Source organism: Aptenodytes patagonicus, chromosome 15, assembly GCF_965638725.1.
Source record: "Aptenodytes patagonicus chromosome 15, bAptPat1.pri.cur, whole genome shotgun sequence".
NCBI lineage: Eukaryota > Metazoa > Chordata > Aves > Sphenisciformes > Spheniscidae > Aptenodytes > Aptenodytes patagonicus.
In genome coordinates, this window is record NC_134963.1 from 15,923,296 (window position 1) to 15,941,061 (window position 17,766).

The window sequence follows — 17,766 nt, forward strand, 5'->3', positions numbered from 1 at the left end:
CGGCTCACACTGCTGAATTGTATGGTGCTTTCATTGTCTTGCAACAACATGTAGGACCCTCTTTTGAAGCTGGTGTAGTGTTGGTGCTCACAGTAGCCATATCCTGTCAAGGATTGATTAGGAGTACTTTGCAGCTTGATATTTGTTAGTGTGTAGTGTTTGAATGTAGAATTTGACTTTTTTTTTTCGTAGATATGATAAGATTACACTGCATTAGTCCCAGTGTTTGCTTTATAATGTCTTTATTAATGGGTGGGTGCACTCGCAGCCAGTCTGTGGCTGATACCAAATGGAGCAGAGAGGTTGCTACGTCAGAAGGCAGGTCTGGATTTCAGAGGGACCATGGCAGGCTGGAGAAACAGGATGATGGGAACCTTGTGGCATTCAGCAGAGGTGAACACGAGCCCTGCCCTGGGGTAGGGCTAGAAAGCAGCTTTGCAGAAGAGCCCCTGGGGGGTCTGGGTGGACAACAAGGTGACCAGGAGCCATCAGAGGTCAGCTGTCTCTTTGGCTGTGTTAGCAGAAGTGCAGCCAGCATGTCGAGGGAAGGGACCATCCCCTCTGCTCAGTACTGGGGAGGCCCATCTCGGCTCTGGGTCCAGTTTGGGGAGCCCCAGGACGAGGCTGGAGTGGTGGAGGGATGTGGATATGCTCAGCCTGGAGCGGAGGAGAGGAGACCTAATTGCTGCCCACAGCTATGTGATGGGAGGGTGCAGAGAGGACAGAGCCTGGCTCTGCTCGTGACAGGATGAGGCAGTGGGCTGGTACCAGAGTGTGGGAAATCCTATGTGGACACAAGGAAACATGTTTTAATTGGGAGTGGGGGCCAAATACTGGGATAGGGGTCTGGAGAGATGGAGGAAACTCTTGACTATATTCAAGCTGTGGCTAGACAAGGTCCTGAGCTACCTGGTCTGGTTGCTTCTGCTCAGAGCAGGAGATTGGACCTGAGGCCTCCCAAGGTGCCTTCCAGATTCAGTTAATATACCATTCTGTCATTATTTGGTTTCTGATGCTTAAAACTTGGTAAGTTTGCCTTCAGCTCTCCGGATACTGATGGAGGATGAAGAAAAGCCACGTCACGTCTATGGCTTGCCCTGGCAGTGCTGGGGGAGCACCGGTGATGCCTGTGTCTGGACACTTCAGGCTGTTTCATAGACTCCCCCACTTCCATGGCACCCCGCATTGTTCCTGCTAGAGGGGATTCACAGCGGGAGACCCTCATTTACTCTTCCCCCCCCCCCCCCCGATTCATGTTCCAGTGCCAGTATTGGGGACAGGCAACCATAGTTGGGTGCTGGCTTTGGGGAGGGCGGGAGAGCTGCATCGGCAGAGCGCCTGATGGAAAGAGCTGCATGGGGAGGTCTCCAAATGTGAAGTGAGGAGAGCTGACTGGGGCTTGCAGAGCATTGGGGGTGTACAGATAACCGGTGGCTTACTCCATCGTTCTGGTCCTTGTGTTGTTCCTGCTCTACTTGGCCCCATGGGCGAGAGTCATGTCACGACCGGGGGAGGTGGGAAGGGACGGGTTGCAGGGTATGTCCCCTGTGGTCTGGGGCTTTTCTGTGCCTCGCGTTCGGAAACGAGCAGGATCCACTTATAAATCTGAAAAGCCGCTTTGTTGAGGAATCGGGACACTGGTGCTTTCAGCACAGTTTGAACAATGCAGTCTCACCGTGTGCTCTGTGCCGGTTCTAAAGTTGATTTTTTTAATAGTACTGAGAGTTTGGCTTTGTAAAAGCTAGCGTTACTTGTCCAGCCCTTCCAGCTCTCAATACCTGCGTTGCTTGTGGCTGTACTACTTCTTTAAAAAAATTAGTACGGTTTTATTCTCTGAAGTTATAAGTTGGCCCCTAAATTGAGGGAAGGACTTTTGCCTGACACCAGGACAGCCTGAGGATTGGCAAGCCAATACAAATGCACGTCTGAAATTTATGATGTGATTGCACTGTGCTTTATTGGTATATCATGGTTTTATTAGTTAAAGCTTGTAATAAATATAGTGCTTTGCTGGGACGCTTGGGGAGGTAAAGACCTGGTTGGGTTTCTGTTCCCTTTAGGAGTAGGATTTGCTTAGGAGCTGAAAGACAGAAATTTTAGTATTTTCTTACCTGTTTGCTTCTGCCTGTGTAGTCTCTGGGACGTCCCAGCTGTGGTGCTGCCCTTGAACTGTTTCCTGAGGAGCCTGCATTTTTATGTAGGTAAACTTCAAGTATGCACTGGGTGAGGCACCTGCCTCTTCCTCTCTGTCCCCTTCTTTTACACCACAAGAAAAGCAGTAAAGACTTCTGCTTTGAAGTGGAAAACGTATAGATGCAAGCTCCTTGGAGTTTAGTTTTAAATTTGGAAGTTGACTTGCAGAGGTCTAGCAAGTCGTCCTTTGTTGCCCTGTAATAAGCCAATTTTTTCCTGTAGGCGTCAGGCCCTGAATTGTCACTTCTAAGTACCTTTCGACGATGCAGCGCTGTATCTCAGCACAGATAAGGTCCGTAATTGGATCGGATTGAATTCTACTTCACATCTGCAGCCCTAAGCTGCCTTTACAGTGCAGTAATGAAATATCTCTCTGGCTGCCCATATCCAATATTCTTCATTTTGGGGACGTTACAGGTTAATATATGACCCATCATCCCCTGCTTTAGAGACAGCATAAAGCACATGCTGTGGGAATGAGGCTGATTTCATCAGGATTTTAACATTTGATTTCCAAGTGCACAACCTGTAACAGGCTTAATGATTGTGAGAGTCAAATTCTGCCGTCAGTGTAGATGGGGCATTGAGAGCTTTAGGGGAGAAAACCCTATGGATGCTGCAGGGAGGCAGTGAGGCATTTGTAGGGAAGCGCTGTGAGCGTGGCGGTGGAGCTTTCCTGTGTAATGTGACTGCTGTGCTGTGCCCTGGGTTTCACAGGGTAAGGCTGGATGGTTGTAACGGGAGTAGGAGCTGCATAATCTTTAACATAGTGTGGTTTTAATGTTGTTGTGAACTTGGTCCGAGGCGTTTCTATGATGAAGATTTACAATTTCTGTAGTTTTAGGAAGGAAGAATTTGTAAAGTAACTAGCTTAAATGCCATTAGTAAGCTGGCTTTTAATCATAGTGGGTGTTACCCTGAAGCAGGGCATCGTCACAGGTATGGAGGGAATTACATTTTTGTCTTGCGTTCAACACACCATTCTTTAAATATTTTTGCTGTTTTTCATTTGCCTTGTAAAGGAAATAAATTAAACCTAGCAAGCCCTTTGTCCCATGTGTCATGTAAGTAAACTCCACTGTTACCATTAGGTGTATTTTTAATTTACAAATTGTGGTTTATTTATGGAACTACTGGTTTACCTGTGCTGTTGATTTTATCCACAACTAACCAAATGTTAATAACCCATGGGGGGCGTGTGTTACAGTAAACCACATACTGCCAGCAGGAATGCCTTTAAACATATTCCCTGCCCAGACAAGACTATGGGATAAGGTTTTGTTGATCAGACTTTTGTGCTGCCCAAACCTGGGATTGATACCTTGCATTGGTATGGTGGTACTGGTGGGCAGCAGGGTGTACGTGGCTTCAGGTCCTACATCGTCTTGCTGGGGTCGGAGCTTAAGATGTGCAGAACACACTCGATAGTGAGCACGTTGTTAGGTGATCTCGTGCCTCCCTCCTGCTGCCACATCAGTAGAGGTTCCCTGGTAGGAACTGCTTTAAGAAAAGCCACAGTGCATCAAGTCTTGCATCAAAAAACCCTCTTGGCTTTCCGAGGAGCATTTGGAGGACGTGCAAGAGTTGCATGTAAATTGTTGATATTTAGCTTGCAGTGTGTGTCTGGGACCGCTGTCTTTTTTCCCCTCTATACTGAGTATATCTTTGTCAGATGGAAGGAGAACAGTACGAAATGCAAGACCCAAGCATGTTGTCGTGGGACCTACCAGTTGAGATGTGGTGGGCTTTGGGGCGGTGGGCTTTGCGCGATATTGCAAAGCTGTCTTTCAACCTAAGCGTTTTTACTGTATTTGCTAATGGGAGAAAATGTGGGGAGGTTTGTTGGCTTTGTATGGGACAAAAACAAAGACAACAATGTGGTGGTAATGTGTGGTGTGTTGAGGGTGATTTTATAGCCTGAGCAATGTAAACCTAGCAGAAGTGCTTAAAATCACTGTCCGGTTTCAGTGCACTCCTGTGATTGAAATTAGTGAAGGCACATCATACTGCTTGGTGCGAAGTACACCTTTTATCTCTTTAATATAACCTCAAGAGTAGTGTTTCTGCTGAGGCAGATCTCTGTAAAACCAATCTGCTCCCATGTGCAAGTGTTGTAGTCTGAGCAGCCTAGTTTAGTCTTAAGCAAGCACGAATATGATGTGATCTAACTCGCTTACTTGGGAAAAGAGCATTTTACTGCTTTTTCACTGGTGTGTACTCCTTAATATGTTGATATCGGACCATGGGAAGATTTCCTACAGTGGCCTGCCTTCTATTCCCTGTTACAGCATTTCTTTTTACCTCTGGTAAAAGAATAAAGGAATAAATATGGGCAGAGAAGGTAAGAAAAATGAGTTTTCATGCATAAAAGCACTTTGGTGTATCCTGGGAAGAAGGGAGGAGGATGAACACAGCTTTATTTTTTACCTGCGTGAAGTTATGCTCTGAAAACCGGTTAAGCATTGGGCTGCTTTCCTCTGCAGCTCAGCTGGGGTATTCCTCCTCCCCGGGGGAGACTTGCTGTGTCCACCCTGCAGTGCTTTGGGCTCCTTTGGTGGAAACCTTCCAGCAGCTGAACCTGCCGGGGTGAGACCCCCAGGGCTCAGTGTCCTTCCCAGTGGCTGCTAGAAGGACGTGGGACGTGAGTCACTGTCCTGCCAGCACCTTCTTGGATTTGCTTAAATGGAGGAGCACGTGTATGCAGAGGGTGGCTTTTAGACCAAGTTTGGCCTTTCTTGTATAAGACCTGCCTTAACGCTTTTGTATAAATGTCTGGTCTTCAGTATGTTATACTTCAAAGCTATGCAACAGAATTCATCTCTCTTGTGTTGGCTGGAGAAAACGTAAAGCTGTGAAAAAGCTTCAGAGAACTGGTTTCCTTCTGGTGCTGAGCAGTACTTGTCAATATTTGTTTTCAAAGGTGTAACTATCCATATCTTGTGCCGTACTGTATCAATACACTGATAACTGTTAAGGCACACAGCAAATACCTTTCTGCTTTTCCTGTTTTCACTTTTGTTTTTTCTGCACTGGCAAAGTAACCGGCTGTTGCCCCTGTGTATGTTAGCTCTTTGTTTGCTTTGTCCAGTTTAAATTGTCCTAATTAGCAAACAGAAATCTCTTTATTCTCTCTCAAGCAGTCTAATTTTGAAATTATTAGAGAGGCAGAGGAGGCAGGTGTTTAGAGAAGGTAAGCGTTTGATGTGTCTCCTACGGAAATGAATGCTGCTGAGGCTGAGGTCTAAAAATAAACTGGTCCCAGCCCTGTCCCTTTGATGGGAACTGCTGGACACAAGCTCTCGGGCACTCGGGGACGGAGGTTTTTAATGCCCTTTATGAAGCACCAGGGCCTGGACCTGCAGTGGGGCTTTGGGACCTGCCAGCAAAATCCTCCTGCTTCCCAAGAGCCTGAGCAGCTGGGTGGGCTGGGAGCCTGACCGAGCAAAGCGCCTGTTTGTGCAAAATGTGGTTTTGCTCATTAATTGCTTGTTTGCCTTTGTGGTATGCGTGCAGCAGGCTTCTTTGGAAGTCCCGTGGCTTCCCAAAGTGGCTGCTGAAATGGAAGGTAGTGACTTTGAATAAAGTGCTGATGCTGCTTTTCTGGATGTGAACCTTGCCTGCGTGGAGGAGGGGGATGAGATGGAAGCTGATTCTTCTTGAGAAGGTATGAAGGTGTCCTGTGAATTGTTGTCTGGAAGACTAGTACCTAGGCTTGACTGTAACCAGCGGAGCACGAAGCTGGTGAGAGCGGAGGGCAGGTCTCGGACTGTGCCGAAGCAGCTTGAATATTTCTGCATTAAAAAACTCCAAGCATCTTATTGCGCCACAGAAGTTTTCTTGCAACACAGTACACTAAAATAACACTGAAAGTCTGGTTTGAGCAGTTGGGAAATTTGCTTAAAGCTGTAACTCATCCTTGTCTACACACGAGAGCAGTCCCTTGTGAAGGTCACTGACTTTGCCTTCCCTCTCTGGCCATATGTTTAACTCTTCTGTTCCTCGTAACCCACAGTCAATATCCATAGGATTTTTGCAGAAAACATGTAGCCCCTGAACACTGATCCCAGTACAGAGTATTGGCATGACTTGGATCCCCAAGATGAATTTCTGAAAGCACCTGTACGTGCTTTGTACGGTTGTATATTCCTGCGTGCAGGCTAGAAGGAATGCGGTGGCCCTAGCGCCAGGAGCAGTCCGACTGTCTTTCTGGCATTTACTTTGTGAAGGTAAATACAGTAACACAGCCTCACCCCGTGCTTGCTTGTTGTTTTGGAGTTTTGTCACAAATTATATGATACAATATAAATTATATATAATAATACAATATATTACTGATAATACAGCATATATAACACAATACAATATATATGCTACAATATAAATTAATTGCATCATATATATACATAAATCATATATATACATAAACCCTAAATTTAATACCTTGCTCTAACCATTGTACCTTTTTTTCTATGCTTCATCCTTGATTGGCTTGGTTGACCCTGATGAGCAGCGTTCATCTAGGGAGGCTGATGGTAATGAAAATGTAACTGTTCAGGAAGAGGTCTTAATGCTGAAAGGCTTGCTTTGGGCATTCGGTCTTGCAGGTGAAGCACCTGAGATGTGCCAGGTCTGTCCAGAAGTGGTTGGCCAAGGTCATTTGGGCATCTGCAGGATTTGATCCAAGAGATCTGCCTGTCTGAATCACGGGCCAGTAAGCAGTTAACTCTCGATTTCTATTTTAAAAAAAGCTCTTGGCATCTCCAGTAGCTGAAAAGCCAGCTGCCAAATTTTTTATTTTTTGGGTCATAAGGAATGGGTAAGATCTCACATTGTGTCACACTGCCCCGTACACTTACATTGCAGGCATGTTTTAAGTTCCCACTTGCATTTTCCCCTCTCTGTTTCATCAGTTCTTATGGAAAAAATCGCTGTTCACTGGACTGCTAACCTCTGCACTCCTCCGGAGTGTGTCCTTGACAGATAATGGAAACGGTGGAGGTACCTTGTATACAGAAGTGTCTCTCTCAGTTTTCAAGTTCGTGCTCCCTTCTTCTGCTCAGACTTGGGTAGCAATTTTATGCCCTCTACCCAGCAACTTGAATCTGTTCAGAAGGGCAGGCAGCTGAGTACGCTGATCTCTGTGAGGAACAGGTAATTGCTACCAAAAGTAGGATATGCTGGTTGTAGAGCTGAACACGTTTTTTGTCATGGAGTAAAGTTTCTGGGTGGTTGCAGGAGGCCTTGGAAGTTGCTGTTGTCTGCTGATGTTGAGTATTTGCCTTGAGCAGAAGCAGCTGCTCGTTGTGTCTGGTGAGAAAATGCAATTGAATGAACCGCTCTCCAGATCTGTGCTGGGCGCACACCTAGAAACCGGCCTTCACGCTGTACAGTGCATAAACCTGTAGCAAGGCAGTTGCTGAACTGAGGAGTTCCCAGTCAAGGGCTGAGAAGCAACAGTTAGATTGGGTTTTAGATGTGAAGTTGTAGCTTTGTCGTCTTGTGCCCAGGCCTTAAAACAGAGGAAGAAATATGTCTATGCAGCCGTGTGGGCTTTGCATCTAGATATCTATCTGTAAGAAACATTTCATACAGAAAGAAATTCTGTGCTATAATTTTAGCATTGTTTGAAAGTTGGCAAAAAGTCAGAAGTGCGATGACTTTAAAGTGATGTTCGAGGTCACAAGCCATAATTCATGCAGTGTCTCTGAAGAAAAATTATTTGGTACTGGAAACATTAACGTTGACAGTAACTTGCATAAAGAGAGCTGCTTGCAGCCATGGGGAGAATTCTTGGAAGCAAGCTCTTCTATCCACACGTGATCTCTGAAAGACTGGGTAAGTCTTGTGCTGAAAGCAAATACACCCCTAAACCCTACAGTCTGAAAAAACAGGATATTTTTACCAATCTGAATATCGTAAGTATGAAAGCACATCGGTGGGATAGGAATAAAAATTGGGTCTTAAATGTTGACTGTGCTGTGCCCTGTGCGCTCTTATGTTCTTGGACATGGTGGTGAGAAAATATAAACACAAGCTGACTATGGCTGATCTTTATTTTGATCATTTAATGCAATTCCCAAGGGTTGAAGGACCAGTAAAAACTTAAAAGCAGAGGCTGTAACAAGGAAAATTACTGCTTGAGGCTCTCATCTGCTGTATTGCATTTATTTCAGCGTTCTTGTGCAGTAAGAGCATTTGTCAAATTAACCTTGTGTATGGTCATTTGTTGTTCGTTCCTCCTTAAAAATGAACCACCAAGCATGTGAGTTGTGCATTGCCCAGGTCTTAGTTCATACTAACTTCTTTGGGGATGGTGGGATCTGGACCAGACCTTCCATAACCTTTTAATTGATGCAATAAACTTGGCGGCAGTACTGCCCACAAATCTTGGTGGGTTTTTTCCCCCTCTGGATCTTTACCATTTTTCCTTGGAAAGTAATGAAAACAGTGAACTGGGGTGCTTCCTCTGGCACTTTAGAAGAGGCGAACAGGGTTTCTGATGGGGTTCTCTTGAACGCTGAGCATGTGCTTGCCTCCTGCGAAGCTGCCAGCATCCGTGCCGGGCTGTAAGCTCCAGGCTCTGTCTGGCGGTTGCAGTTTGGCACTTTCTCATATGTGCTCGTAGTTACCAGAACATACCCCTGAACCGAGGTTTTACCTTTGGGAACTGCATCGAGGCAACTAGTCAGAGAAAAGCCTAAAGGCAATCCAGTGCATTCGAAATACAGGTGAGGGAGTGCCGAGGGTGGTACTGGTGTGCCTGGTGCTAAAGACAACTCTCTCTGTTTTCTCCAGAAGCTTTTTGTTGTGCCTAATGGTGTTACAGTCATCAGCGACGTCGTTGCAGGAGATGCAGCTCCATATGCAGAGCCCAGCTCACTGTAGCCTTCCCCCGGCCCGGCCCGTACAGCAACAGCTTTGCTAAAGCTGCTGACCTCGTGGTTTGGATTTCTCGGCTGAGATGGACAACTGTGTGTCACATCTGCTCTATCAGCTGCAGGCTGACTGCCGTAAATGGGACACTTATTACACTCTTACGGGGTTTCCTTCTGGCCAAGTACTCGGATGTTTTCCCAAGCAGATAAGCTTTGCTTTCCCCTCGCTGAGTTCCTTTACAGCCTTTAATTCTGCTTCTGCTGGAAGGGGAGGAGTAAAAGCCCTTTTTGGGAGGCTGCAGCAGTGTTGGGTTGGAGCAAAGCTGCGGCGGTACAGTGTCATGCCAGCATGGGGAGCTTCTCTTGCCCTGCAGAACAAGGTGACGGTTCACCCTGGGGAGCAGGTGAAGCTGCTCACCCGAACCAGCGGCTGGAAGAGCTCTTTCTGGGTGCCCTTGTTTACAGGGCTGATACCCTTATCAGCCAGGGCCACCACCAGCCTCTCCAGAGGTGGAGAGGAGATAGCACAACGTGGTGGGAGGAGTGGGGATGCCTACTGGTAACTGTTCGGGGTTTTTTGTGTTTTTTTTTTTAATTTGTTTTAGTTTTCATTTTTTTCATGAAAAAACCCAACACAAAGTCCCTTTGCCAGACCGTATCTTGCACTTGCTGATACCTGCATGATGGCTTAGTTTTTTTTCCTCCTGACCACTGCTGAGGTTTCCTGGCAGAAAACCTGCACTCTGTGCATGGGAGAGTCATAAATGTGTTATAAAAGCTAATCCTGAAGAACATGCATCTGGATAGATTGCTTTTAGAGTATCCTTTTATTTGGGGTGGAAGTCTTGTTTGTGGGAGCACTGTACAGAAGCAGAATATCTCCTCTTTGGGGAATGAGGGGAAGGGAACTGGGGCACGTCTGAGCATTTTGATGTGGTTCTGATGTTAGCAGTAAAACCATTTATAAGTCTCTGTGCATTTATACAGGCTTTACACACTGTTTTCTCGGGAAACAAGAGGCACTATACTTGAGTACCCTGCTTGGATATGTTATATATTCAGAGGAGATTGCCTGTTGACAAGCCAAATGGGGCTAGCTGCGCTGTTCAGCCATCTAGCCAGCAGGTCTGCTGCACTTTTATTTAAGAAAAGAAGCAGGTGGGAAGCTTGGGTGTTTTCAGAGACGTTTCAGCTTGGCAATACTGTTGGTTTTCTTGACCTGACCATCTATTAAATCTGTATGCTTCCCCAGCAGTGAGTTTTCCGAGACTCACTGTTACATCGAAGATGCCTCCAACCTGAAAGTGCTAAGGTTTGCAAAATGTGCTTGTGAGATGTTGCATTAAACCTTTATGGCACACAGTGTCAGCGATGAGTGCGGTGCCTTGTCCTGCACCGCAGCGGTGTGGATGAGAATGTCTTTCTGACAAGTTACCTTCCCCGAGCTCCCTTGTAGTTTTTTTTTTTCCTCTTTGTGAAGCATGGAGAGACAAGGTCTATTTGTAAATGATATGAAGCAGAAGCGTCTTCCAGGTTTTTCCTTGCAAAGGCTTGCCCTGCGCTGGGGTAGGTGTTGCAGCCAAACTAAAGTGGCAAAGCACTGGAGAAAGGAGTGTGAAATCCAGATTGCTTTTCTCACCGCATCCGTCTATTTACAGGAGAGGTTTTACAGTCGTCACCCCTAAATCCTTGCTTGTGCAGTGTTGGCTGAGGCTCATCGGTGTTGGGTCCTGCGTGCGAGTAGGGGCTTGTCCAGAAGCCGGCTTGGGAAGCTGCTGGATGGGGCGGGGGAATGTTCCCGTGATCTGTGGAGGTGGTGGGTGCCCGAGGTGCCAGCATCCCTCCGGCTGGCAAGGATTGCAGCCTGGATTGCAGGCTTTTTCCCTTAAACGTGATCGTTACTAATCTGTGCCCATCCTGACTGCAGCCAGTTGCAGATTAATCGGCCTTTAAATAGAAGTAAATCATATCTTTTTGCAGAAATCTCAGTACAACGTTTGCCATATGCTTGTTTGTGATTTGGTAGGTTTGGTGAAGGGAAAAAGAGGAAGGAAAAAAAAAATCTTAGCTGTTTGTCACACGGAGCTTGCGGTTTGCGAGAGCCGTGCTGAACCAGCTTGTGATGTGCTGAACATGAATACTGCTTACTGTGCGAGCTGGGAAAATTCCTCCCGAGCCATGTGCCTGCTTTCTCTTGGGCATTTGTGTTCTGGAATTGAGTCATTGTAAAAATCCTTTTTCCTTGAACGAAGGGAGAGTAATAACCCCGAGAGGTTTGGTGTCCCCGCTTATATCCCCTAACTTCAGGCACGTGAACTTTTGGCCTCAAAATAAAACCAGTTTTCAAGTGCTTTATGGAATTTCTCACGCATAAAAGTGAATGCAGAGATTTCACTGTCTTTATACCCCCAATTATTCTGAACAAAGGACGTGCAAAATCTCAGTTTATCGGGCAATGTGCCGTGAAGCGCTTGTGCAGACGGGTTTCTGTAACCCAGCTATGGGGCTGCTCTGCGTGAAATATTTCAGATGTTCCTGTATCGAGGGCAGGATGACGGTGACTGTGAAATCGAGCACTGGATTTCAGCGTGGATGAGCTGCTCGGGCTCAGAGAACCCCGAAGCAGCGGTGGCGTGGGGCTGGAAGCTGGTGCCGAGGTGGGGAGGGAGCCGCTGGCCGGCGCGGGTGATGCCGGGGAGGCGGTGGTGGCACAACAGCCTTTTGTTGACGGGGCGAGACGGGGAGCGCAGCTCCTGTCCCTGCGCTGTGTGGAAATGCCGGCGGGTGCTGGCCGTGCTGCTGGGGTCACCGAAGGATTGGAGAGCTCGTCCTAATCCAGATAGTCTTGTTAGACTGTGATTTCTGCATGGAAATCCTCGTGCATCATCTAGAGTTGGTTTGTGCTTTGTGGAACGCAAGCAGGGAGCAGCATCCCGTGGGAAGAGCGAGCCTTGCTGCTCAGCCGCATGGCAGATGGGCACAAAAGGCCTTTCCTGCGCCACGGAGGCTTGTGACTGTGTCGTCTTTTGTGCTGCCCCCCACTCCCGGTAATGAAACAAAGTCACCTGAGAGAAATTTCCATCCTCAATTAATTAAGAGGAGGATCAGCCTGATTACCTTTGTGGACTGCGGTGATTCTTCTGCCTCATCTTTAAAGGAGAGGGGAAGAAAAAAAAAAAAGTCTGCTGAAAGTATTTCAGTGCATTGCTTTTGTTGTGGGCAAGGCAGAGTGTAAATCCATTCGGTATCTCCTCTTCTCTGTACCCGTCTATTGCATTGCCCAATTCTGCTTATTTTGTTTCCCTGTCCTTGATTTCTGTTCCTGCCTCTGTCTGCAGCAGTCTCTGCAGCTTACTCTAAAGGGCCTTTCCTGGTTATGCAGCTGGTATAAATATTTCCCTATGGCTGCAAAGCCCTTAACTTGGTTAATGATACGATATTTTTCAGTGTGATGGGAAAATGACATGAATAAACTGATTTCAACTTAATCTGTGAAAGATACAGTAGGAAAAATAGGTCTTAATCTCCGAGTCAGGAGAGGTCAGTGGTGTAAGAAGCAGCGAGGCAGTCATCTGCGAGGCTTTTTCTCTTGCAGTTTCTTTCTCTTGCAGGGGGGACAGGAATTAAAAAAAGTGTTTTTTGTCTGAACTTCTGAATGTTTCCAGGTTGCCACATAGCGGAGAAAGCAAAGGCAGAGATGAGACTGGTCCCTGTGTAATCAGGTATAGAGTGATAAGAGGGGTCAAACATCTACACTTTGGCCACCAGAGAATGGTCTTCATGTTGTGCGCAAGGTTAACAGAAGTGAAATAATGTTGTTATGCAAACACGGAGCGTGAGAGGTCTGCACGATTTCTGTATTAAATGCCTGCGTTGTTTCGAAATACTGGTAGAAATAGCAGCAATTGGCAGGCTCAGCCGGGGGCTGCTTTGCAGCCATTTCTAGTTGGGTTTCCTACCTGTTTCTGGTGATGTACTGCTTCTCTATGAGAAAAACGCCCATGTTTAAATGAGTTTCAAAGTGCATTTGTTTGTTTTTTTTTCTGGTAGTTACAATGATACCTGCCCTGTTTCACCCGTATATCTATGGTCATGCGATGCAAGGTAGGAGTGTGGCGGTCTGTGCCTGTGTCTTGGACTACTGTGCTTTGCAGGGGGGTGATGCTCTTCCACAGCCCTCCGCAGAGAAACCCTCCGGTCTCCCTGGGACCGGGATGTGCTGAACTATTGCTCCCGAGTTGCAAATGCTGGGGATTTGCCTTCCCCTCGTGGGAGGGAATAGGCTGTTGGGGAGCCCTGAGCAGATGCAGGAATGGGACTCTGTCTCTAATTGGGGAGGTGCCTCCTGGATGTGTTGCTTTGCAGTCCATCTGCTACGCTATGAGTTTCTCTTGCCTTGCTCCCTTCTTGATAGATCAGGATGGAAATGTTTATCCTTGTCATCTTGCTGAGAAAACTGGGGAACGGATACAAAGCCCGGTGTCGTTTGCCTGAGGGTGTGCAAGTGCTAAGCTGTAAGGTGATGCTGGGCTGGCTGAATTTGGTAGGGTGGCTGGGGCAGCCAGGATGGAGGTGTTAAGGGATGGTTGACAACAGTCGTTTTGCTACAGCGCCCTTCAGTTCTTAGGCTGCGAGCTGTGATTTGGGTCCTTGAACTGCTTTGACCCCAGAGGTGTACCGGCATCTCCAGACCAACGTGTTTATCAATCCTGTCCTTTCCACATCTCCTGGTGTGTTGGAGGGTGCCCTGAGATGTTGGGTTTGTGCTGCAAGGGTGCGGTGTTTACTTCTGGCTGTGTTGGATTGGTTTTTGGCTGTGATCTGCAGCACTGGTGCAGAAGCCTAGATTTATAATTTTGTTGAGATATGACAGCCAAAAAGTATTTCTGAGCTCCTAGGTCTTCGAATACAGTGTGGTGGTGGAGCTCACTGGGGAAGCTCCTCAAGGTGTCTGTTTGCCAGTTCCAGAAATGGACCTGGGATTTGTGTCCAGCTTCATGCAGTGTGTGTAGTGGCAGTGTTGCTGTAAGGTCTCTGTACCTCACATCCAGGGACTCAAAAAAAAAAAACCCAAACCACAAATAATGTCACTCTCTTCCATGACAGTCTGTGACTTTTCCTTTTCAAACTCTTCATATGTTTCTTACTTTCTCCCTGAATCCTTCATAATGGAGGACAAGCCGGGAGCATCCCCGATGGCAGTGAACTGCTCGGCTCTGTCCCTGTGCTGTGTTGATCACCCCAGCCGAAGTGCGTGACCTGCAGGAACCGGCTGTCACGGTGATGCCGGCGGTGCTGGGGAGACTGTTTCTGGACCTACATTCAAAACTCAACTGTGGTCAGTAAAACTTCCTTGCAAAACTTCAGCCGCCCATCGTGAGCTGTTAGAGCTCAAGTAATCATAGAGGGGAGGAAAAAAAAGCCCAAGAAGATTGCACAGCAACAGCAGTAGATTCTCCTGTGAATACTGTATAAATTAGAAAATACTTCCCAGTTGATAAACAGTGACCAAGCAGCTGAGTGATAACATGGCAAATGGTCTAGCATGTCTGCTGATGCCTCTTGCCTGTTGCCAGGGCTGTAGCTCACAGCAGATTTCGATTTAAACACTCGGTGCTGCTTTCCCGAGGGAAGAATGACTCAGACGGCTGCTCGTGAACCGTGCTGGCTTTAGCATCCTTGCTTACACTGGGGGTGAACTCTCTTAAGTGTGCGGTCGGAGACTTGGAGGTTCAGATGCAGCCTCTAACGTATACACCCAAATTTTACTTGTTGTGGCGTAACTGCAGTGAGCGAAACCCCAAGGTGAAGGATACGCTGGAATAGGAAAGAAGAGAGCATGTCAGTCTTTAAATGCCACTCACTTTGTGCTTCTCCGAGGCTGTCACGGGGAGGTGGCTGCGGCCGTCAGCACAGGGACAAGTTTGAGCCCTGCAGTGACCTACATTTACACCAGAAAGCAGGACAGCCGTAAGAGAGCTAAGATGGGAATTTAGCGTTTAAGATGTGATGTAGAATCAGGTGTGCTGGTTACTGAGGCTTATAGCAACCAAATGATTTTGAGATAACAGGAGAAAGATCTCTAGGAAGAGATATCGAGCATATTTCAGGAGGTCGTTTTTCTGGGTATAACTTAAATTGTGTTTGGATTTTTCTGTGAAGGTGCCTAGTGATACGGAGTGATGCTGGGAACCCATGAGCAGGCAGTATTGGCCCTCCCAGCTTAGGAGAGAAGCCTCAGGTCAGTGTTTGCGTAGCGTCCTGCTGAGTTTTTTGTGGATAAGCCGGTTTGGAGAGCTGCGCGCTCGCTAGCCTGAGCGTTTTTAGCACCCTTGTGAAGCTGGATGCTCCTAGCCAGGACGTAACGTAACAAGGTCTCTACACGTGCCATACCCACTCTGCTCGGTTAAACCGAAGTAACTCTTGAGCTGCCAGGGTTGCAGATGTATGCTCTGGTCTCAAAGTCGGGCTGCTGTGCTCTCCCTGAATCTCCTTGTTGGTGCTCAAGCTATAAAGCACGCTGAAATACAGCTTGCCGCCTGGAAAGCGGGTGCTGTGCAGAGCAGTCTCAGTTCCCTGCCGGGGTTCTTCGCCTGATCCCGTCTGGTCTGTGAGAAAAGGAGAAGTTGAGTTTTAGGGGAGACGAGGCTATCCAGAAATGGCGTTGAGCCTTGCTGGTGGAAAGGAAATCTTAGCAGAGAAACTCTACAAGCATCCGTCATGCGTGCTTGCTTTAAATGAACCATGCTTGGGAGCAGAGTGTGAGCTGGGGCTGTTTATTGCTTGCTGTGTTCTATTAACTTCCAGCAGAGCTGCACAGTTACAGTTACAAAATCCGTATCAGCAAGACCCTACCAGCATCTGAAGCTAAATCTTTGGCTGTTGTGATATTACCGAAACCAAGGCTGTGGAGCTAGTAGATGAAAAACATTTTATTATCTGGACCTGCTGGCATCATGATAAAGTATATTTGTGCTTTTAAAGTAAGAAATCTCCTTTCTGATGATCCTAATGTATCTATGAGCAGCACCGTTCTTGCCAGAAGAGTGACTCTGGGGATAAGGCATGACCTCTGTCTCCATAGTTCATGGCCTTTTTTTGTCTGGAGCCATGTGCATGAGCTGTGCAGCCCCCGGCGGGGCACGGTAGCCTGCACCTTGTTTAATAGCTCAAGGCTTGTTTGGCGTTTGCCCTGGTGCTTTGAGGATCTCGCTGTGCTGTGCTCTGGGGGGAAGGGGTTATATTCACCTGGGACGTTAGCTTTCCCCTTGCTGGACGGGCGCTTTAGTCCAGCTCTCCCTGCTTTTTAACACCTGCAGGTATTTTTTATTTTTTTCCCTCGTGTTGCATAGCCCCTCTTGCCGCGTATGTCAGCAAGGGCTACATGCAAGGCAGTCATCTTCTGTCTCTCCTGTGCACAGCTATAACTTTGTATCTCTGAAGGCGAATCCCATCGATTAGCTTTGTGAGGGAGCAGCAAAAAAGTCCCAGATATTCAGCAGCATCCACCTCTGTGTGGCCCATATCCACGTTTAACCTCCCTTCAGCTTTTTTGCAGCCTGCCCATGTGCTTTCCCATATGTGCAGCGCTCAGATTATTGCAGAAAGTTGAGAATCAGAAAATCTGCCTGGATCACGTTATGCAATAGTTGAGCTGTTGGCGGTGAATAAGCAGATCCATCCGACCACGAGTGCTTCTGAAGGGCACCTCTTATTCTTTTTTCCTGCATACGGACAGAGGAGATTGCTTGCTTGTTGGCTCAGGGCTGGGTCAGGCGCCTGCCTCGTGTGCGGGTGCTGATTGATAGGAATTGATTTCCTGTGCAGATTGGCACGGGAAGGTAGCTTAAAGAACAAAAACCTGCACTGAAACAGGTTTCTTGGGTGGGAGAAGCAAGGCTGTGTAATATGACTTAAATTGATGTAGTGAAGTCACCTTGGAGACCTTTGTTTTGTGTAGAAGAGAAAATCATATTAGCAGTTCTCTCAAGGTGGGAAGTAATCCCTCCTGGGAACACGTCAGTATGTGCTGCATCACGAGGAGGACGACTTTGGAAAGTGCTTGATTTCATTTGGAGCCAAATTCACCCCCGCTGCAAGCAGGCATACCCACATTGTACACTGGGTTTGAACTTAACATGTGGTGCTGCGAGACATGAATCATAAGTCCTCAGGAGGTACCAAGAGGCTTTCGTTTCTGCGTGGCTTCTGTGTCTGCACATCGAGCTTGGATGTGGCTCTAGGTTAAATCTGTTCTGCAAAATAGCGTCAGGGCTGAGCAGCTGAGAGAAGTCCTTGGAGTACCGTAGCTGGGGTTGTGGGGATTTTGGCATTTGAGTTCACATTCAGCCAGAATGGCTTCCTTCTGCGTAACACGCCACCCCAGCAATAAGGTTGGTAGTGAGTACCTCTCTGGGTTGCTGCCCGTTCTCCCCTGGCAGGGACCATATCTCCATCCCATAATGAACTCCATCTTTCTGAAAACAACTCTAGGCAATGCCTGTAAAACCTCCTTCAACAGCCAAGATCTTGCTCTCCCGCTGCATCAGCGTGTGGAGCAGGGCCAGAAGGTTTAGGAAGCCCATCACAAGTCTGGTGGCTTTTACAGATGCTGCGTGCGGACCGTGTTGGTAATCGGAGATTCGCCGTACCCCTGTCCGTGTGACACGATGGGGCTGTCACCGTGCTCAAGGCCATG

At 47.3% G+C, this 17,766-nt stretch overlaps 1 protein-coding gene across 3 annotated transcripts in view; it reads left to right on the plus strand.

Annotated features, from left to right (window-relative positions):
* The window catches only part of OSBP2 (oxysterol binding protein 2), a 130,308-nt gene that overhangs the window by 9,079 nt on the left and 103,463 nt on the right, over nucleotides 1-17,766 (plus strand). Inside the window, exon 1 of one of the 3 annotated variants that reach the window (XM_076352628.1) lies at nucleotides 10,334-10,380. The exons of the other annotated variants lie outside the window; for them this stretch is intronic. The gene's annotated coding sequence lies outside the window, so the exon portion shown is untranslated. Of the gene's footprint in view, nucleotides 1-10,333; nucleotides 10,381-17,766 lie in introns of those variants that run through there. 3 annotated transcript variants of the gene reach the window in all.